The following is a 23,384-nucleotide window of genomic DNA, read 5'->3' on the forward strand; positions in this document are numbered from 1 at the left end:
CAGTGATGATGAGCATTTTTTCATGTGTCCGTTGGCTGTATGAATGTCTTCTTTTGAGAAATGTCTGTTCATATCCTTTGCCCACTTTTTGATGGGGTTGTTTGTTTTTTTCCTTGTAAATTTGTTTGAGTTCTTTGTAGGTTCTGGATATTAGCCCTTTGTCAGATGAGTAGATTGCAAAAATTTTCTCCCATTCTGTAGGTTGCCTGTTCACTCTGATGGTAGTTTCTTTTGCTGTGCAGAAGCTCTTTAGTTTAATGAGATCCCATTTGTCAATTTTGGCTTTTGTTGCCGTTGCTTTTGGTGTTTTAGACATGAAGTCTTTGCCCATGCCTATGTCCTGAATGGTACTACTTAGGTTTTCCTCTAGGGTTTTTATGGTATTAGGTCTAACATTTAAGTCTCTAATCCATCTTGACTTAATTTTCGTATAAGGAGTAAGGAAAGGATCAAGTTTCAGCTTTCTACTTAAGGCTAGCCAATTTTCCCAGCACCATTTATTAAATAGGGAATCCTTTCCCCATTTCTTGTTTCTCTCAGGTTTGTCAAAGATCAGATGGCTGTAGATGTGTGGTATTATTTCTGAGGACTCTGTTCTGTTCCATTGGTCTATATCCCTGTTTTGGTACCAGTACCATGCTGTTTTGGTTACTGTAGCCTTGTAGTATAGTTTGAAGTCAGGTAGCGTGATGCCTCCAGCTTTGTTCTTTTGACTTAGGATTGTCTTGGAGATGCGGGCTCTTTTTTGGTTCCATATGAACTTTGAAGCAGTTTTTTCCAATTCTGTGAAGAAACTCAATGGTAGCTTGATGGGGATGGCATTGAATCTATAAATAACCTTGGGCAGTATGGCCATTTTCACGATATTGATTCTTCCTATCCATGAGCATGGTATGTTCTTCCATTTGTTTGTCTCCTCTTTTATTTCACTGAGCAGTGGCTTGTAGTTCTCCTTGAAGAGGTCCTTTACATCCCTTGTAAGTTGGATTCCGAGGTATCTTATTCTCTTTGAAGCTATTGTGAATGGAAGTTCATTCATGATTTGGCTCTCTGTTTGTCTGTTACTAGTGTATAAGAATGCTTGTGATTTTTGCACATTAATTTTGTATCCTGAGACTTTGCTGAAGTTGCTTATCAGCTTAAGGAGATTTTGGGCTGAGACAATGGGGTTTTCTAAATATACAATCATGTCATCTGCAAACAGGGACAATTTGACTTCTTCTTTTCCTAACTGAATACCCTTGATTTCTTTCTCTTGCCTGATTGCCCTAGCCAGAACTTCCAACACTATGTTGAATAGGAGTGGTGAGAGAGGGCATCCCTGTCTTGTGCCAGTTTTCAAAGGGAATTTTTCCTGTTTTTGTCCATTCAGTATGATATTGGCTGTGGGTTTGTCATAAATAGCTCTTATGATTTTGAGGTACGTTCCATCAATACTGAATTTATTGAGCATTTTTAGCATGAAGGGCTGTTGAATTTTGTCAAAAGCCTTTTCTGCATCTATTGAGATAATCATGTGGTTCTTGTCTTTGGTTCTGTTTATATGCTGGATTATGTTTATTGATTTGCAAATGTTGAACCAGCCTTGCATCCCAGGGATGAAGCCCACTTGATCATGGTGGATAAGCTTTTTGATGTGCTGCTGAATCCAGTTTGCCAGTATTTTATTGAGGATTTTTGCATTGATGTTCATCAGGGATATTGGTCTAAAATTCTCTTTTTTTGTTGTGTCTCTGCCAGGCTTTGGTATCAGGATGATGTTGGCCTCATAAAATGAGTTAGGGAGGATTCCCTCTTTTTCTATTGATTGGAATAGTTTCAGAAGGAATGGTACCAGCTCCTCCTTGTACCTCTGGTAGAATTCAGCTGTGAATCCATCTGGTCCTGGACTTTTTTTGGTTGGTAGGCTATTAATCATTGCCTCAATTTCAGAGCCTGCTATTGGTCTATTCAGGGATTCAACTTCTTCCTGGTTTAGTCTTGGAAGAGTGTAAGTGTCCAGGAAATTATCCATTTCTTCTAGATTTTCTAGTATATTTGCATAGAGGTGTTTATAGTATTCTCTGATGGTAGTTTGTATTTCTGTGCGGTGGGTGGTGATATCCCCTTTATCATTTTTTATTGTGTCTATTTGATTCTTCTCTCTTTTCTTCTTTATTAGTCTTGCTAGCGGTCTGTCAATTTTGTTGATCTTTTCAAAAAACCAACTCCTGGATTCATTGATTTTTTTGGAGGGTTTTTTGTGTCTCTATCTCCTTCAGTTCTGCTCTGATCTTAGTTATTTCTTGCCTTCTGCTAGCTTTTGAATGCGTTTGCTCTTGCTTCTCTAGTTCTTTTAATTGTGATGTTAGAGTGTCAATTTTAGATCTTTCCTGCTTTCTCTTGTGGGCATTTAGTGCTATAAATTTCCCTCTACACACTGCTTTAAATGTGTCCCACAGATTCTGGTATGTTGTATCTTTGTTCTCATTGGTTTCAAAGAACATCTTTATTTCTGCCTTCATTTCGTTATGTACCCAGTAGTCATTCAGGAGCAGGTTGTTCAGTTTCCATGTAGTTGAGCGGTTTTGATTGAGTTTCTTAGTCCTGAGTTCTAGTTTGATTGCACTGTAGTCTGAGAGACAGTTTGTTATAATTTCTGTTCTTGTACATTTGCTGAGGAGTGCTTTACTTCCAATTATGTGGTCAATTTTGGAATAAGTGTGATGTGGTGCTGAGAAGAATGTATATTCTGTTGATTTGGGGTGGAGAGTTCTATAGATGTCTATTAGGTCTGCTTGCTGCAGAGATGAGTTCAATTCCTGGATATCCTTGTTAACTTTTTGTCTCGTTGATCTGTCTAATGTTGACAGTGGAGTGTTGAAGTCTCCCATTATTATTGTATGGGAGTCTAAGTCTCTTTATAAGTCTCTAAGGACTTGCTTTATGAATCTGGGTGCTCCTGTATTGGTTGCATATATATTTAGGATAGTTAGCTCTTCCTGTTGAATTGATCCTTTTACCATTATGTAATGGCCTTCTTTGTCTCTTTTGGTCTTTGATGATTTAAAGTCTGTTTTATCACAGACTAGTATTGCAACCCCTGCTTTTTTTTGTTCTCCATTTGCTTGGTAAATCTTCCTCCATCCCTTTATTTTGAGCCTATGTATGTCTCTGCGTGTGAGATGGGTCTCCTGAATACAGCAGACTGATGGGTCTTGACTCTTTATGCAGTTTGCCAGTCTGTGTCTTTTAATTGGAGCATTTAGTCCATTTACATTTAAGGTTAATATTGTTATGTGTGAACTTTATCCTGCCATTATGATATTAACTGGTTATTTTGCTCATTAGTTGATGCAGTTTCTTCCTAGCCTCGATGGTCTTTACATTTTGGCTTGCTTTTGAGATGGCTGGTACCGGTTGTTCCTTTCCATGTTTAGTGCTTCCTTCAGGGTCACTTGTAAGGCAGGCCTAGTGGTGACAAAATCTCTAAGCATTTGCTTATCTGTAAAGGATTTTATTTCTCCTCTTATTTTATTTCTCACTTATGAAACTTAGTTTGGCTGGATATGAAATTCTGGGTTTAAAATTCTTTTCTTTAAGAATGTTGAATATTGGCCCCCACTCTCTTCTGGCTTGTAGAGTTTCTGCCGAGAGATCTGCTGTTAGTCTGATGGGCTTCCCTTTGTGGGAACCCGACCTTTCTCTCTGGCTGCCCTTAAGATTTTTTCCTTCATTTCAACTTCGCTGAATCTGGCAATTATGTGTCTTGGAGTGGCCCTTCTCGAGGAGTATCTTTGTGGTGTTCTCTGTATTTCCTGGATTTGAATGTTGGCCTGCCCTACTAGGTTGGGGAAGTTCTCCTGGATGATATCCTGAAGAGTGTTTTCCAACTTGGTTCTGTTTTCCCCCTCACTTTCAGGCACCCCAATCAGACGTAGATTTGGTCTTTTTACATAATCCCACACTTCTTGCAGGCTTTGTTCATTTCTCTTTCTTCTTTTTTCTTTTGGTTTCTCTTCTCGCTTCATTTCATTCATTTGATCCTCAATCGCTGATACTCTTTCTTCCAGTTGATCGAGTCGGTTAATGAAGCTTGTGCATTTGTCACGTATTTCTCGTGTCATGGTTTTCATCTCTTTCATTTCGTTTATGACCTTCTCTGCATTAATTACTCTAGCCATCAATTCTTCCACTTTTTTCTCAAGATTTTTAGTTTCTTTGCGCTGGGTACGTAATTCCTCCTTTAGCTCTGAGAAATTTGATGGACTGAAGCCTTCTTCTCTCATCTCGTCAAAGTCATTCTCCGTCCAGCTTTGATCCGTTGCTGGCGATGAGCTGCGCTCCTTTGCCGGGGGAGATGCGCTCTTATTTTTTGAATTTCCAGCTTTTCTGCCCTGCTTTTTCCCCATCTTTGTGGTTTTATCTGCGTCTGGTCTTTGATGATGATGGTGACGTACTGATGGGGTTTTGGTGTAGGTGTCCTTCCTGTTTGATAGTTTTCCTTCTAACAGTCAGGACCCTCAGCTGTAGGTCTGTTGGAGATTGCTTGAGGTCCATTCCAGACCCTGTTTGCCTGGGTGTCAGCAGCAGAGGCTGCAGAAGATAGAATATTGCTGAACAGCGAGTGTACCTGTCTGATTCTTGCTTTGGAGGCTTCCTCTCAGGGGTGTACTCCACCCTGTGAGTTGTGGGGTGTCAGACTGTCCCTAGTGGGGGATGTCTCCCGGTTAGGCTACTCAGGGGTCAGGGACCCACTTGAGCATGCAGTCTGTCCCTTCTCAGATCTCAACCTCCATGTTGGGAGATCCACTGCTCTCTTCAAAGCTGTCAGACAGAGTCGTTTTTTTCTGCAGAGGTTTCTGCTGCTTTTGTTGTTGTTTACTGTGCCCTGTCCCCAGAGGTGGAGTCTACAGAGACAGGCAGGTTTCCTTGAGCTGCTGTGAGCTCCACCCAGTTCGAGCTTCCCAGTGGCTTTGTTTACCTACTTAAGCCTCAGAAATGGCGGGCGCCCCTCCCCCAGCCTCGCTGCTGCCTTGCCACGAAATCGCAGACTGCTGTGCTAGCAATGAGGGAGGCTCCATGGGCGTGGGACCCTCCCGGCCAGGTCTGGGATATAATCTCCTGGTGTGCCTGTTTGCTTAAAGCGCAGTATTGGGGTGGGAGTTACCCGATTTTCCAGGTGTTGTGTGTCTCAGTTCCCCTGGCTAGGAAAAGGGATTCCCTTTCCCCTTGTGCTTCCCAGGTGAGGCAATGCCTCGCCCTGCTTCAGCTCCGGCTGGTCGGGCTGCAGCAGCTGACCAGCACCGATTGTCCGGCACTCCCTAGTGAGATTAACCCAGTACCTCAGTTGAAAATGCAGAAATCACCGGTCTTCTGTGTCACTCGCGCTGGGAGTTGGAGACTGGAGCTGTTCCTATTCGGCCATCTTGTTCCGCCCTACATATGCACTTATATATGCACACACACATGCATGCACACACATACACAAATATAGCTTATAAACCAAATTCAACATCTAAAATCCTAAATCCTTTCCCAATCAATGCCACTGATTACTTGCAGAGCCTAACATTTTTTTCCTGATGTTAGTTTAGCTAATAATATCTCAATTAATAAGAAAGGAAAGAAAGAAAGTCATTATGTAACCAAGAGATTTTTCAAAGTTTTGATAATTTTTCTTTGACTTTCTAAAAGAAAACAGAATAAAATCTGTCTTATCAGTCTCATTACTAAAATGTCTTAATAGCCTCATAAGCCATGTGATGTTCTGCATAAGCTGGCTCCAATTTATTCCCTTTCATCCCGCCCAGCACTAACCTCAGAAATGCTTGACATACATGAAATTCAATCCCCACTAAGAGTTTTTGTAGCCCCATTTCCTTCATTTTCCACTCTATAACTCCAATTTTAAGGCTGTCCCCAAATTTTAATATTACCTTCTCATGGAGATCTTTTGCAATCACCTTGGTAAAAGCAACACACCCAGGCATTTCCTATAACACCATACTATTTGACTTACACAATATTAATTAAGATGTAAAGTAATCTTAATTCACATATTTATCATCTTTATTGACAATAAAGGATACTGGAGTAAATTTTTTAAAGAAGGGTGTCTTTATATTTTGTTCATTATTCTATCCCAAGTCTCTAAAATAAGGTCTACCACTTAAGAGGATTTGATAAACATAATTGACCAACTTCATACCAACTTGATTTCCTACCAGAGAAACTGAGAGGATGGAAAGGTGAAAAAGAGAGCAATGTTGGAAAGTGTGCTACCCTTCTGAGAATTCAAAGCTAATTCTATTTTTATGCAATCACTGTATCTATTTTATATCTTGGATAGCTCCGATGTTTTATTGATTTTATACATTAATGATATCATTTGTTTATCATACAGCATACATATGTTAAGTATTTTCCCAGGTTGCTATTTTTTAAATGTATGTTTACGGTACTATTTGTTTTCTAAGGGTTTTTAAAATTTTTATCTTAATCGTGTCTTTCATTCATTTTAGACAAGTTTAGAGATACATAATTTATAAGCCATTAATTTCACCTAATATGTGTGACTTAATAATTTTTAGAAAATATATTGAACTCTGCAATCATCAGCAAAGCAAGTTTTAGAACACTTTGCTCACCCCCAAAATGTTCCATTGTACCCACTTGCAAACAATACTTTCCCACTCTCAGTTCCGTGGTGGGAATGTAAACTACTTCAGCCACCATGGAAAGCAGTTCAGAGATTTCTCAGAGAACTTAAAACAGAACTACTATTCAACCCAGCAATCCCATTACTGGTTATATATCAAAAAGAGAACAAACTGCTCTACCAAAAAGATACAAGCATTCATATTGCAGTACCATTCACAATAGCAAAGACACGGAATCAACCTAGGTGCCTATCAATGGTGGATTGGATAAAGAAAATGTACATATACATCATGGAATACCACACATCCACAAAAAAGAATAAAATTATGTCCTTTGCAACAACATGGATGCAACTGGAAGCCATTATTCTAAGCCAAGTGATGCAGAAACAGAAGACCAAATACTGCATGTTCTCAATTATAAGTGGGAGCTAAACACTGAGTACTGAGGAACATAAAGATGACAACAACAAAAACTGGAGATGGGGAAGGGAGGGAGTGGGACAAAATTTGAAAAACTAACTGTTGGATATTATACCTGGATGGCGGGATCATTTGTACTCTAGTTTGTTATACAAGTAACGAACCTGTATATGTACCTCCTGAATCGAAAATAAAATTGAAAACAATAAAATGAACAAACACTAAAGATATATTTAAAAAAATCAAATCATGGAATCAACCTAGGTGCCCATCAGTGGTGGATTGGATAAAGAAAATGTACATATACATCATGGAATGCCACACAACCACAAAAAAGAATGAAATTATGTCCTTTGCAACAACGTGGATGTCTGATTTGTGCTCTAAATTATTTCCCATTACTGGGCATGTTACGTAAATTCCATGTAGAATCCTTCACTCACACAGTATTTTGTCATTCTTCCATGAAGCAACCGTGTACCAGTATTTCATTTGCTTTTAATGCTCAATAGTATTCCATTGCATACATACATACAAACATTGTTTTTATTCTCAAATCTCAAGTTGTGAGAGTGTATTCAATTTGTGGGTATAATGAAAAAAATGCTGCTATGAGAATTCACATATACATCTGTGTTCTTAGATAGATACATCATTTTTCCCTTTCTAAAAAATTTTACTTTGAGTTCTTGGATACATGTGCAGAACGTGCAGGTTTTTTACATAGGTAAATGTATGCCATAGTGGTTGGCTGCACTTATCAAGCCATCACTTAGGTATTCAGCCCTACATGCATTAGTTATTTGTCCTGATGCTCTTCCTCCCTTAACTCCTCTAGACACGTCCCAATGTGTGTTTTTCTTCTCCCTGTGTCCATGTGTTCTCATTGTTCGACTCCCACTTATGAGTGAGAACGTGCGGTGTTTGGTTTTCTGTTCCTGTGTTAGTTTGCTGAGGATGATAGCTTCCAGGTTCATCTATGTCCCTGCAAAGGACACGATCTCATTCCTTTTCTCGGCTATATAGTATTCCATCTTGTATATGTACCACATTTTCTTCATCCAGTCTATCATTGACGGGCATTGGGTTGGTTTCATATCTTTGCTATTGTGAACAGTGCTGCAATAAACATACATGTGCATGTATCTTTATAACAGAATGATTTATATTCCTTGGGGTATATACCCAGTAATGGAATTGCTGGGTCAAATGGTATTGCTGGATCAAATGGTATTTCTGGTGCTAGATCCTTGAGGAATCGCCACACTGTCTTCCAGAATGGTTAAATCAATTTACATTCCCACCGACAGTGTATAAGGCTTTCCATTTCTCCATATCCTTGTCAGCATCTGCTGTTTCCTGACTTTTTAATAATTGCCATTCTGGCTGGTGTGAGATGGTATCTTATTGTGGTTTTGACTTGCATTTTTCTAATGATCAGTGATGTTGGGCTTTTTTTCATATGTTTGTTGGTCACATAAATGTCTTCTTTTGAGAAGTGTCTGTTCATGTCCTTTGCTCACTTTTTAATGGGGTTATTTGTTTTTTCTTGTAAATTTGCTTAAATTTCTTGTAAATTCTGGATATTAGACCTTTGTCAGAAGGGTAGATTACAAAAATTTTCTCCCATTCTCTAGGTTGCCTGTTTGCTCTGATTAGATCAATGGAACAGAATAGAGACCTCAAAAAAAAAAAAAAAATAGACTTTACCTTTAGAGCAGTTTTAGGTTCACAGCAAACTTGAGCAATGAAGGTAAAGTGATTTCCCATATAGCCACTGCCCCCTACATACGTAGCCCTTCCTCATATCAATATTTCCCACCAGAGTGGTACAGTTTTTACAGTTGATTAAACTATATTGATACATCGTTATCATCTAATGTCTCTAGGTTGCGGTTAATCATTCTTGGTGTTGTATGTTCTAGAAGTTTGAGGTAAATTTCTATGTATCTACCAATATAGTATCATACAGAATATTCTTGATACCCTAAAAATTATCTTTGCTCTGCTTTTTTACCCCTTTCTCCTCCTAACCTTTGGCAACCACAGATCTTTTTACTCTCTTAATCATTTTCTCTTTTCCAGAATGTCATATAGTTGGAATCATACCATATACATATTTTCAGATCAACTTCTTTCCCTTATTAATATGCATTTAAGTTTCCTCTATGCCTTTTCATGGCCTGGTAGCTCATTTCATTTTAGCACTGAATAATATTATATTGCCTGGATGTGTACCAGCTCATTTATCCATTCACCTGCTGAAAGAGATCTTGGTTGCTCCCTAGTTTTGGCAATTAGGAATAAAGGTGTTATAAATATCCATGTTCAGGATTTTTGTGAACATAAGTTTTTAACTCACGTGGGTAAATGCCAAGATGTGAAATTGCCACCTTGTATAGTAGAATACATTTAATTTTGGAAGAAAATGCCAAACTGTCTTCCAAAGTGGCTGTATGAGTTTGCCTTTCTACCAAAAATGAATGAGAGTTTCTTTTGCTCAAAATTTTCATCAGCATTTGATGTTTTCAGTATTTTAGGGTTTAGCCATTCTAATAAGTGTTATTGGTATCTCATTGCTGTTTTAATTAATCCACATGCTTTTTTTTTTTTTTTTTTTTTTTTTTGAGACGGAGTCTTGCTCAGTCGCCCAGGCTGGAGTGCAGTGGCCGGATCTCAGCTCACTGCAAGCTCCGCCTCCCGGGTTCACGCCATTCTCCTGCCTCAGCCTCCCGAGTAGCTGGGACTACAGGCGCCCGCCACCTCGCCCGGCTAGTTTTTGTATTTTTTAGTAGAGGCGGGGTTTCACCGTGTTAGCCAGGATGGTCTTGATCTCCCGACCTCGTGATCCGCCCGTCTCGGCCTCCCAAAGTGCTGGGATTACAGGCTTGAGCCACCGCGCCCGGCCAATCCACATACATTTTTAACTCAGTGTGCCAATCTAAATAACAACAACAAGAAGCAAAACCTGCTTTGGTTTTTAATAAATAATGTGCTGAATACAGTAATCAATTAGGAAGAAATGTTAACTTAACAATATTGAATTTTCCCATCTGTGAATATAGAATGTCCCTCCATTAATTTAAATCATCCTTAATTTCTCTCAGCAATATTTTGTAGTTTTCAGTGCATAAGTCTTGCACTCCTTTTGTTAAATTTGTTTCTAAATGTTTCATTACTTTTTACGTGATTTGGGGTTTTCAAACTGTTAATTGCTAGTATTTAAATGATAACTTATTTTAATGTGTTAGTCTTGTGTCCTACAACTTTGGTACTCTCAAATATTTGTTCCAGTAGTGTGTGTGTGTCTCTCTGTGTGTGTGTGTATGTGTGTGCACACGTGTGTGAATATGAATACATATTTTATGTTAGTAAGGACAGGTTAACATCTTCCGTTTTAAATGTTACATTTGATTTCTTTTTTATTTGATGTTTCTTTCTTCCTCCAAATGATAGAACCATTGTCATAATTGTATTAGATAGAAACTCTACAGAAACACAAATTTTAGAAGTAAGGAGGAGAATTATGGATAAATAGAGAAAGCACAGGGCTTTTATATATTTAACCATATTTATTATCTGAGATTTAAAACAGTATAAAGAAAAAGATTATGCCTCATAAAAGGAAGGAGTGACCATTAGAATTAGTTCCTGACAAAAGATGTTAGGGATGGAATTAGAACCTATTTGTTAGAATTGAATTGATACAGTATGAGGGATACCTTGAATCACTGTGGTAAAAATAATTAAAATGGAAATATGTGACATTATCATTTTGTCATTTTAACCCATATTAGATTTAAAACAAAAAATCTTTTAAATGAGCTCCTTTACAGATGTTGGTAAAGAATTTACAAATAAATATATACTCAAAAAAAACCATTTTCAGGTGTTGTTACATTTCTAATTTCATCCCCTATTATATACAAGTAGGTAGATAATATTCAATTAAATAGAAGGGGCCAAAGAGGGCACCTGTGCTCAGTAAAGTGATCCCACTCTCTTCAGGTTTCCATGGAGTCTGAAAATGAGGGTGGGTATTCTGAGCTTTACTACTTGCACAGATTGCTGCTGGCATAGTCAGTAGAAAGAGATATAATGATGGCACTTTGAGAGGTTGGTAATGATCCTAACACCAGCAAGCAGAGCAGCATCCAGGACATAAGGGTGGAAATTGCTGTTCCCATTTGATTGCCACCTGTATACTCACAAAATCAGAGATTAATTTTGAAAATTCTTCACACACACAAAAATCAAATAACGTGAAGAAAAAACTTTATCTAGATATTTTTCAACAACAAAATATTAATCAAAGGACTTCTTATCCATAATAAACCCATTTTGCAAAATCCATTTATTGCATCTTTATGATGATTTTCTCTTTGGACGTATGTATAATATCTGTAGCAGAATATTAATGTAAACCATGGTAAGTTGAAATTTGTGATAATTTAGAGATTTATATGAAGCAACTGCTTTAAAATCATAGACTTCAGTAACTAATGGGAAACAGATGTTTAGCTGGGCAAAAAATAGAAATTCTTATTCCAGATTTTATTTTGGCCTCATCTTTTTCAAAGGTTAAGTGTTTTGGAATTGAATTGGAAAGGGCTAAGTAAATCAAGCAAATAGGCTATTAAGAGGGGAAAGGATCAGTTCAATAAGCCCCTAGTGACCAACTCCAAAGGTGGCTTAGAAGACTGTAATCTTATTCATCACACCCAACTCTGCCAGCCTTGACACTTTTCCCAGGCAAAAAAGCCAGTTGACAGGAAGACAGGAAGCACAATTGTATTTAGCCAGTATAGTGATCACAGCATTTCTTTAAGGTAGGTGTTAGTATTTTGATTTTAGCAAATCAAGAAAATGAGGGTAAGAAGACTAAAATAGTGCAACCTTACATAATTAGAGGAAAAAATGAATGGAGGAAGGCCAGAAGGAAGACAGGTAGGAAGACGAAAAAAGAAAATGATGCCAGCATTTATGAATAATGGACGTATTTGATACCCAAGTGATTCAATGTTGTAATCCCACTGTACCAATAAAAGAAAGAGAAGAGGGTAAGGAGTAGGAAGGAAAGAAGGAAGGAAGGAGGATGGAAAATATCCATAGCAAGTAATCTGTGATAGTTGCCCCACTTGTAAACATTGCTGACCTGAGATTTTAACTTCAAACATTCCAATTCCAAAATATATATTCAATCTAAAACATCAAGCTCTGGGCTCAGTGAAGTCCTCCCTGAACTGCATTTAAAAAAAAAATAGTTTAAGGTTTAGTTTTCAGCAATACCACAAAAATAGTTGGTCTTTTTAACCAATTCCCATTACCGCATTCCTACTCCCTTCTACATTAATCATATTTAATGGTAGCCATGTAATACGTATGCATTTTTACTTAAAATTTTTCACAATCATATTTTTGTCTTAGTGAGAAACTGAGGATTTTTACAAAAATAGATGACCCATGCAAACTTTTCACAGCGTGTCTACTATATTATTTGTATGAGAAGCAACCTACATAAAATGACAGACAGATCCTGCTGTGGAAAATTAAAAGATGAGACCTTTTGTTTCTACTTACAAGAGCTTTAATTTTATATAAAAATAGTCCCCTCCCTTTCTCCAAGACACACGTATTTTCTTTGTGAATAGCTTCATTTTCCCACATCCAGAAATTTGATTTTCTGTTTGCAAGATGCTTTTCCTAGCATAATAATGACATATTTGACATATTTAGGGCTGGCATGTTACGCTGGCCTAGGTTTCTAAATGTCCAGGAACTAAGCTTCAGTATGAGACTGTCAGGAAATATCAGACTAACAGATTCAAAAGGGGCTGATTTATTGACTACTTTGTGCAGGTGCTGACAAATTAGATAAGTGAAATTTGTGTATATCGAGTTGTAAGTAGTCATTCTGCTGTGTTCCAAATACACCTAATTTGAAAAGAAGTAGGAGTTACCTGAATGAAGAGGCTCCACAAGAAAGTATGCACTGTATTTAGTGCGAAGTAGAATGGATTTTCCTATGTGCAACTGCATAGTCCTAGATTTAAGAATTCTAGGGCTAGTTATTTCTGAAAGAAACAGTCATGTAGAATAACTTCATGTGTTAATTTTGATGATACTGAAGAGTATTTATTAATTCTAATTCTTCTTTATCACAATTTGCAAATGAATTTTCCATGTTTACATAATTAGCCTAAGTTTACATGCCACTGTTTCTTTATTAAACTATAATTTATACCCTGTTACTAACCCATTGTAATTTGCTGGGGAAAAGCTCAATTAGAATTTATATTGCTGGGTTACATTGACAACCTGAACACTAATCAGTTTTTGGAACTTAGTCACTCTGCTTCTCATTTCAGTTGCAAGGAAAAACTGTTACTTATAAGAAGTATTTATCAATTAGTGATGCAATTTAAATTTTATACAAGAGTAGTAGTGCTTAAGTTTTCTTCTAAGAACAGTTTTAGAGTCTTAAAAATTATTGAGAGCCCAAGATCTTTGGCTTGTATGTGATATATTTATGGCTATTTATTATAGTCAATATTAAAACTGGAAAATTAAATATATAAATAGTTAACTTCGTATGACAAAGATAAATTCATTACATTTTAACAAAATAAACAATTTTATAAAATATATTTTAACACTAAAAGTAGTAAACAGAGTGGCCTTTTTAAAATATAACTTTAATTTTATTCAATTATTTCCTCTTCTGTATTCAATCTATGCAATAATATATGTTATGTAGTTCTTGGGGAATTTTGATATATAGTTGTGAAAGAGTGATAGTAAAAATAAAAAATAATATTGTAGTATAATTATGAAAATGGCACTAATTTCATTGACCTCTTGAAAGGGGTCCAAGTCACACTTTGAGGACAACTGGGCTGTAGTATCATCAAACAGAACTTGTAATCTACTAATATAAAACATTCACAAGTTTTGTTTATAACGTTGAAAAGCCAGTACTAAAATGAAGAAAAATAACAGAAAGTTTAAAAATTATGTTCATTATTAGCTTCATTTTAACCTACTAGAAAACCCTCTGAATTAAAGCCCCAATACCCGTCCTGGAGAAAGACTGAAAGATCTCTTTGCTGAGCAAAAATTCGAGAAGATGATCTAGACAGAGTATTTTTTTTTTTTTTACATTGGCTAAAGAAGAAATTGTAAAATTAAATATGGTTGTATGCATGGCTTAACAAAGGCACATTCTGAGAAATTCATCATTAGGTGATTTAATCATTGTGCCATATCACAGTGTGTACTGAAACAAACCTAGACAGCATAGCCCACTACACATCTAGGCTATACGGTTCAGCCTATTGCTCCCAGGCTACACACACACACCTATGCAGCATGTTACTGTACTGAATGCTATAGGCAATTGTAACACAGTAGTATGTATTTGTGTATCTATACATATTAAAACATAGAAAAGTTATAGTAAAAATATGGTATTAAAATTTTTAAAAATATGGTATTAAAGATAAAAAAAATGGTATAACTATCCTGGTCACTTCCCATGAATGGAACTTGCAGGACTGGAAGTTGTTCTGGGTGTCAGTGAGGGAGCAGTAAGTGAATGTGAAAGCCTAGGTTATTACTACACACTACAGTAGACTTTATAAACACTGTACCCTTAAGCTACACTACATTTATGAAAAATATAGTAACTGTGCAATGATTTTATGACAGGCACAATGTCGCTAGACAATGGGAATGTGTCAGCTCCATTTGAGTATATAGGGTCCATCACTGATCACATCACTGCGTGGCATATGACTGTAAATACATTTTTCTAAGAAAAAACTAGAGTGTCCAGTGACAAGGCAAAGACTGATATTCTGACTAGAAACCATTGATAATTTATATCAAAGAGGCTGAACAAAGGTCAGTCAGGGCATGAGACATCAGGGAGCATACTGGAGGGATGCTTATTTTGAGCTGCTGTGCATAGGAGCATTACTCTGAAGCTAAGAGTCTGGGAAGTTTCCTAAAAGGTTTAGAACAGCCTCACAGACCATTCTGTCTTGACACATGAATAAGAAGATTGATGAGATTAGCAGAAGGAATTATTTAACATAATTACTTAGAAATGTCTAAAATTATATTATTGTTTTTAAGTTTTTGAAAGCAGCCTAACTAATGATTGCATTAACACCTCAGCTTCAAAAATAAAAACTGGAATTTTATGCCTACTGGCATGACATTCATCACTAAAAGAATATTCAGAGAAATGAAGAAAATTTTACCTTGTTACGTGTAACAATTAGCCAGAAGAATCTGCTTCCTCTGTTTTTACCCATCTGTTCCAATTCCAAATAAAATTACTCATTAAATTCCAGAATAAGATTATTACGTTTTGATACCAGAAAGTTTGCCTTTGCTATAGATTGCCATTTGTATACAGAACAAGATTTTGGCTAATGTAATATTTGTCTCAAATACCACAAAAACAAATGGTCGGATTCCTCAGATCGCAAAAAGCTTCTAAGAGTAATTCAGAAGAGATAGTGTTCCTGTAAAGCATTAGAATGTAGAAATAATTGGACAGACACCCAGTTATTTTCTTTGCTCATTAATTCCACAGTAAGAAATGTGACTGGCATTACCATATTACTGAGAATGCCTATACTACTTTGAGAGTGCTTAAGACCCCACTAGAGTCCTTATCAAGTTGCAAACAAGGATAGATCCTAGGAAGATTAATTATCATCTGTAAGAATAAGCATTTATAAAGGACCTACAGTGTGTAGGTCCATTGATTTAGTAAGTAGTCATAACAGATATAAACCTACATTGACATGATCACCACCTGCTGCTTATAGGTTAAACTGGGTATTCTTAATGCTTGGGAGGCCTATGACTATAGTTGACTATACTTTGACTATGGTCAAGATATTTTTTATGGAAAATAGGATCAAGATATTTCATTCTGTGATGGGATAGATCCTTCAGGTACCTTTATTTTTAAAGCATAATTAAATTCTGTTAACATGTTAAGGAAAACATTTCTGAGAAACTGCTTGAGGCTTTGAGGATGGGAAAAACTGGATCAGAAGAAGGGGATATGGTGTAGGATTGGGTAGGAATGGTGTGAATCTTGTGATATGGGCAGTGGAGACAATGTAGGTGAAAACACAATGGAGAAAATGAACAAAGCAATTGAGAAATAAAATAAAAAGATCTGCTGACTAAAACAGAGGAGTAATGTGTGTGCTGGTAAGGAGCATGAAACAAGAAATAAATTCGTATTCGCAAAGAAGAACCGAAATAGAGAAATGTTTAAATCTCCACAGAGAATAATCTAAATTGAGCTTAACTATTATAGATTTCTGATCAGAAAGCAATATTTTAAGATTTTGGAGTGCTGAGTGCACAGGAGACTGGGAGAAACTAAAAACAAAAAATCAAGCACTTAGATCAGTTGTCTCATAAAATATGTTACATTCCCATACAGTGTGTATTAAAATTCACTAATGCAGAAATAAATTTATTTAAATTTATTTTCTTCTTAAAATTGATTATTTCCTTTTATTTAGATTGTGTGTTACAAACTAGTTGATTAGTACATGTTTACATTTTAAAAATAAATATACATATGTAAAATGGATGATTCGTGAAATATTTCATAATAGTGACATAGGATAAAAAAGATGTTAGATGACATTAGGATTAAGCCAGCCTAATATGGTAGAATTGATATTAAATTCGGAAGCCCAAAAATAAAATCAGGAGGTTGGAAAGGCCAAATTTGACAAACATCATAAAGGAAAGTACAGAAGAATTTAGTGACACATGGGGAATGGGTAAGTGGGTTATACAGCGAAAGCTAATACTAAACATTTATGCCTACAGAACTGAGATCATGATGCCGTTTACCAAAATTTAGATATTTGAGGATGAATTCTAACCCAAAATAGTGGTCAGCTCAATTTAGAATTTTATTGTTTTTCACTGTATTTATTGTCAAATTTGTGATAAACGCCTTACTTTCTGTTTTTATTTCATATCTAGATAGAAAATGTTATGTGCTGAATAGCACTGAAAATACAGAAAAAGGAAAAAGGGTCTCTGAACCAATAAGAAACTCAAAATATTGGGTGAATACATATATAAGTGTATATATTTGCCATACAACCAATTAAGTGTTATAAATTGCTGCCTGCATAAATTCTTATAGCCACATGAGGTCAGAGCTATTGAATCTGCCTGAGAGGACATCAGAGAAGAGCCGGCATTTGCACACAGTAATTCAAATCCTTCATCTATCTCATCTATTCATTATTTTGGATACTTATTACTTTTGACAAAACAATTAAAAAGAATAATTGCTACCTGCCTCAAGAAAATAAAACACTGTGTTTGTGTTTTATATATATATATATATATATTTTTTTTTTTTTCTTTTTTTTTTTTTTGAGATGGAGTTTTGCTCTGTCGCCCAGGTTGGAGTGCACTGGCATGATCTCGGCTCACTGCTGCAACCTCCGCCTCCTGGTTCACATGATTCTCCTGCCTCAGCCTCCCTAGTAACTGGGGTGACAGGCGTGCACCACCAAACCTGGCTAATTTTTGTACGTTTAGTAGATATGGGGTTTCACCATATTGGCCAGACTGGTCTGGAGCTCTTGACTTTGTGATCCGCCCACCTCAGCCTCTCAAAGTGCTGGGATTACAGGCATGAGCCATTGCACCAGCCTAAAATACTGTTTTCTATAATTATAATATTTAATACTAAACTATTCATTTTTCCTGTAATAACTGTGGGTTGTGATCTTGAAAATAATAGATGATTAAAAAGTGATATCGTAGAGGTACTTGATACTGTTTATAGATAAGCATGATCAACTAACTAGGTGATGTTAACAAGCCCCACTATGATAATATAAAGAAATAAAACCTATAACCTTCAAAGGCAAGGTTGTAATGTTTTATCAGAGCTTTGCAATGTATTCATAGCTGTTAGTAGTAGCAGTAAAATGCCAAACGCTACCATGAAATGATTCTTGTTGCCTTTTATAACATTAATGCCATCTTCATATGTCATTTATGGATTTATTTAAGAGACCCAGGTATTAAGTTTCTCCCTTGCACTCTCTCTCTCCAGCTCCTCTACATATAGAAAAAATTTTGAAAAAAAAATTAAAGCTCATACAGGGAGGCAAGCATTTTATGAACTTTTCATTACTAATATTATAATCATTTAATTTGCATTTTATTTAGTGTTAATTCTAATGAATTTTTATGATTTTAGAGAAAAATATGATCCATAATGAAATAATAAAAGTTTAAATGCCAGTGGAGATCCACGCTTAACTTCTCCTGCTATTCTTTCAGGTGTTGTAGTTGACATATGGTATAGAAATTTTAAGTTTCAGGCTGGGCACTGTGGCTCATGCCTATAAATCCCAGCACTGTGGGAGGCCAAAGGCGGGGGTGGATCGCCTGAGATCAGGAGTTCGAGACCAGCCTGGCCAAAATGGTGAAACCTCACCTCTACTAAAAATACAAAAATTTACTAGGCATGGTGGCAGGCGTCTGTAATCTCAGCTACTTGGGAAGCTGATGCAGGAGAATCACTTGAACCCAGGAGGCGGAGGTTGCAGTGAGCAGAGATCGCATCATTACACTCCAGNCAGAGCAAGACTCCATCTCCAAAAAAAAAAAAAAAAAAAAAAAAGAAGAAGAAGAAGAAGAAGAAGAAGAAGAAGAAGAAAGAAAAGAAAAGAAAAGAAAAAGAAAAAAAAAGAAATTTTAAGTTTCAAATATGTATTTCTAAGTCAGTGGAAGACATATTAACATGTTAAAGACACAAAGTTAAATTATAAGGATGATTATTATAAGGATGATTATGCAAGTCTTTATATAGTTTTAAGAGCTATGCAGGCACTCAAATATTATCCATATATCATTTTCTATCATTTGAGATGATTTTTTTCCTTTGTATGCACAGCTAAATATACATCAACTTTGTGATCTTATGATTAGCCACGTATTATTGGAAATCAAAACTAAAATTCCATGTTTGGCTACATCTTTCTGACATTTGTCTCTTAAACATCTAAATACTTCTATTATTTAACTAAAAATGTGGTCTTAGATTAAAGATGCAAAGGCAGGTGTCACAGCAAATACTCAAGAATCATTAAGGTACATTTGTGGGTGGAGATTAATAATGAGTTAATGACACAAATGCAGAATTTTATCCAAAGATAACATCGTAAACAACCTAATTAGAGGTGTCATATGTTTGCTCTGATGAACTGCTAGTTGTGTACTGGAGAGTCCTTAAGGAAAATTATGAGACAAATTGTGAGTGCAATAGCAAAGGGTCCAGAATTGACAGAAATGTCTTCAATAGATGGGTTTGGGCTAGTGCTAGCATGGATGCCAACTTGCCACTTTGGATGCAATGGATATCTATTAACTTTGATCGTCAATATTAAAGAAATCTTCGCCCAGTAAACAGCATACAAATTCTTCTCTGGTTATCACATAATCATTTAACTTTAAATAATAAATTTTATGTACAGTTAATTCTGCTTCCAAACTCCAGGAACAGACAAGAGCTATGGGCTTAATGAAACAAACAAACAAAAATTATTTTCTCTGGCACTAAGGATTGGATTCAGATATGAGCATTATGACCTATTCAATGACAGGAAGAACTACCTCGATTTTAGCTGGGTCTTTTAAAAGACAAGCTTATTATCTTTTTGGGGAAAGTGAACTTGTCAGAATATTCACTATAGTCTATAGTTGCAAAAAAATGATCACATAGAATCCTAGACTAAAGCCACATGCTAAAAGGACTGAAATGGAACAAAACGAAGTCTTAATTTTATAAATTAGAATAACCCAAATCTGAAGCTTAGATACCTATAAAAGTCTGTCACTTCAGCAAATAATTTTGTGTGTGTGTGTGTTTAGGGCAGTTTGAATTGGATTTTTCCAGTTACGACCAAGGAGAGTCAATATAAGTAATATGCTCCAACTACTTGGTCACGATCAATGCCACTACTAATGTCAGTACCAGAATGTGTGTTCATTACACACCTGGTAGCTATAACAGGGGCCCGCATATGTATCAGATTATGGCAAAGTTCAATATGTGTGTGGATTCACAATTAAATGAGCATAGTGGTGACATCTTTTTGTATAGGAGAAGTGAATTTCTTTTTGTGTTAAGAGATGGTGCTAATTAAGGGGCAGATATACACACAACTCAGTATATTCATGTCCAAAGAGGCAATTGCTATAGGAAGCAGCTGGGTCAAGTTTTGTCTAAGAAGTTGTCTGACTTGGCTTCCATCTAAAACGACAGATATCCTCAAAGTGTCTCTATGCAAAATGCAAATATTCTGGAATGTTAACAGCTAGTAATCTATTTTCTTCATAGCAGGAAACAAGTTAACAACTAACAGAGAGGCAGTTGGAATAAGGACTGAATTGGAGGAGTGAAGGAACAAATGTGTGACTTGTCTGGGTGGGAGGGAGTGTGAGGGCAGAAGTTTGTGTTGACAGAATGTGGAAAGATGTACACTGTAAAGTTATTTTCACTACTGTGAAATACGCTGTCATATTTATTTTATTTTCACTACTGTGGAGGTTTGATAAGCATGCCCTAAAGTTCCAGTTCTCAATTTTTATAAAACATGCTATTAGAATATATGAGTATAATGAACAGCATTACGGAAAATTTGGTTATGAGTATACACATGTGTGTAGGTGTGAATTTTTCACTGCAGATTTAAAACAACGAAATGAATACATATCCTTTTTCACTTAAAGTTTTTTTTCTCATACTCAACTGCATAAGGTATGAAAAGCATTTCTGTGTGTATGTGTGTGTGCTCAGTTATGTATGCCCATGAACGTGTGTGTGTTTAGACTGAGAAGAATTTGACAAGTTGTGTGTGTTAAGGGAAGGAGTAGTGGCAACAGAGGATATAATCCAGATAAAATATTTGGGCATTTGAAGTTTGAGGTCTATCAAAAGGTGTAGATTAGATTGTCCAACAGGTAGAAGAGCATAGATCCTGTGTTTTTTAAGGATCACACAGACGTGTAGGGGTGTACTTTTTAACAGGAAGTGTATTTGGGTATTGGATGGATTCTTTGGAGATAGACAAGGTAGATCAAAGTTTGTAATTTCTACTGATAGTGCATAGCTGAATAATATTCAGTTCCCAGAAGTAGACAGGTCCTTAAATGGGAATGGTTGTACGTGTACCTATGGAAACTAGGTAGCACATACTGGAGACTTTACAGTGGAGGAGAAGCTACTCAAGGATAAATTTATATAAAAATTCTCTATTGTGAAGAAAATAATCATAAGCCCTCTGCCCTAAAGTCAAAGGTAACACTAAATACCCAGATAACTTAAATGCAGGGAATATAACTGCACTTAATGCTTATCAAATTCTGATCCACACATTGGTGTCTAAATAAAAATGAGAACTTCCACCCCAGAAGTGCCAGAGCACTTTTCAAAAGAAATTCCTCAAGACACGACAATAGAAAGGAACTGTTTTCAGGAAAAGAGAACTTCTACTAACACACACTTAACTTTTCCCACATTACGGGGTATAATAACCAGTTTCCATGAACTCTGGGAAGTCGAATTTGAGCTGTGTGCACCTTTCCTTCCATGTCTTCTTTTCTCAAACAGAACAGTAAACAGAAATATCTCCCATACAAAGTTTAGTCTTCTCCCAGATTTTTTTCTTTGTAAATTGGAGAGATCTCTTTTTTAAATCAAAGTTCCATTTTCCATCCCCAAGAGTTTGATTTCAGGAAGTTTTGGGAATTTGGGAGTCTGCATTTTTTTCTTACTTTTATTTTATTTTATTATTATTATTATACTTTAAGTCCTGGGATACATGTGCAGAACATACAGTTTTGTTACATAGGTAACGTGCCATGGTGGTTTGCTGCACTCATCAATGGTCATCTATATTAGGTGTTTCTTCTAATCCTATCCCTCCCCTTGCCCCCTACCCCTGAAGAGGCCCCCATGTGTGATGTTCCCCTCCCTGTGCCCCTATGTTCTCATTGTTCAATTCCCACTTATCAGTGCTTGGTTTTCTGTTTCTGTGTTAGTTTGCTGAGAATGATGGTTTCCAGCTTCATCTATGTCCCTGCAAAGGACATGAACTCATTCTATTTTATGGCTGCATAGTATTCCATGGTGTGTATGTGCCACATTTTTTTTTATCCAGTCTAACATTGATGGGCACTTGGGTTGGCTCCAAGTCTTTGCTATTGTAAATAGTGCTGCAATAAACATATGTGTGCATGTGTCTTTATAGAATGATTTATGATCCTTTGGGTATATACCCAGTAATGGGATTGCTAGGTCAAATGGTATTGCTAGTTCTATATCCTTGAGGAATTGCCACACTGTCTTCCACAATGGTTGAACTGATTTACACTCCCACCAACAGTATGAAAGTGTTCCTATTTCCCCACATCTTCCCCAGCATCCGTTGTTTCCTGACTTTTTAATGATCCCCATTCTAACTAGCGTGAGATGGTATTTCATAAGCAATGGGGAAATGACTTCCTATATAATAAATGGTGTTGGAAAATTGGCTAGCCATATGCAGAAAACTGAAACTGGACCCCTTCCTTACACCTTATATAAAAATTAACTCAAGATGGATTAAAGATTTAAACATAAGACCTAAAACCATAAAACTCTAGAAGAAAACCTCGGCAATACCATTTAGGACATAGGCATGGGCAAAGACTTCATGACTAAAACACCAAAAGCAACTGCAACAAAAGCCAAAACTGACAAATGGTATCTAATTAAACTAAAGACTTTTTGCACCGGAAAAGAAACTATCATCAGAGTGAACAGGCAACCAATAGAATGGGAGAAAATTTTTGCAAACTATCCATCTGACAAAGGGCTAATATCCAAAATCTACAAGAAACTTAAACAAATTTACAAGAAAAAAAACAAACAATCCCATCAAAAAGTGGGTGAAGGATATGAACAGACACTTCTCAAAAGAAGACACTTAAGTGGCCAACAAACATATGGGAGTCTGCATTTTAGACAAAGTTCTCTGGCGGTTTGGTGAACAGACAGATTTAGACACGCTGACTTTAAAACAAGGATTAGTAAAGAAAACAAAGATAAAACATAGACTCCCAGTTAACAGATGAATTAGAAATGAAGTGGAATATAAAGCAATTCTCATTTGAAGAAGTCAAAATAAATGGAAACTTTTTAAATGGAGATTTGCACACAGTTTTTAAAATGTTGTTAAAAAAAAAACGTGATTCATCATGTTG

Source organism: Theropithecus gelada, chromosome 15 (genome assembly GCF_003255815.1).
Source record: "Theropithecus gelada isolate Dixy chromosome 15, Tgel_1.0, whole genome shotgun sequence".
Taxonomy (NCBI): Eukaryota; Metazoa; Chordata; class Mammalia; order Primates; family Cercopithecidae; genus Theropithecus; species Theropithecus gelada.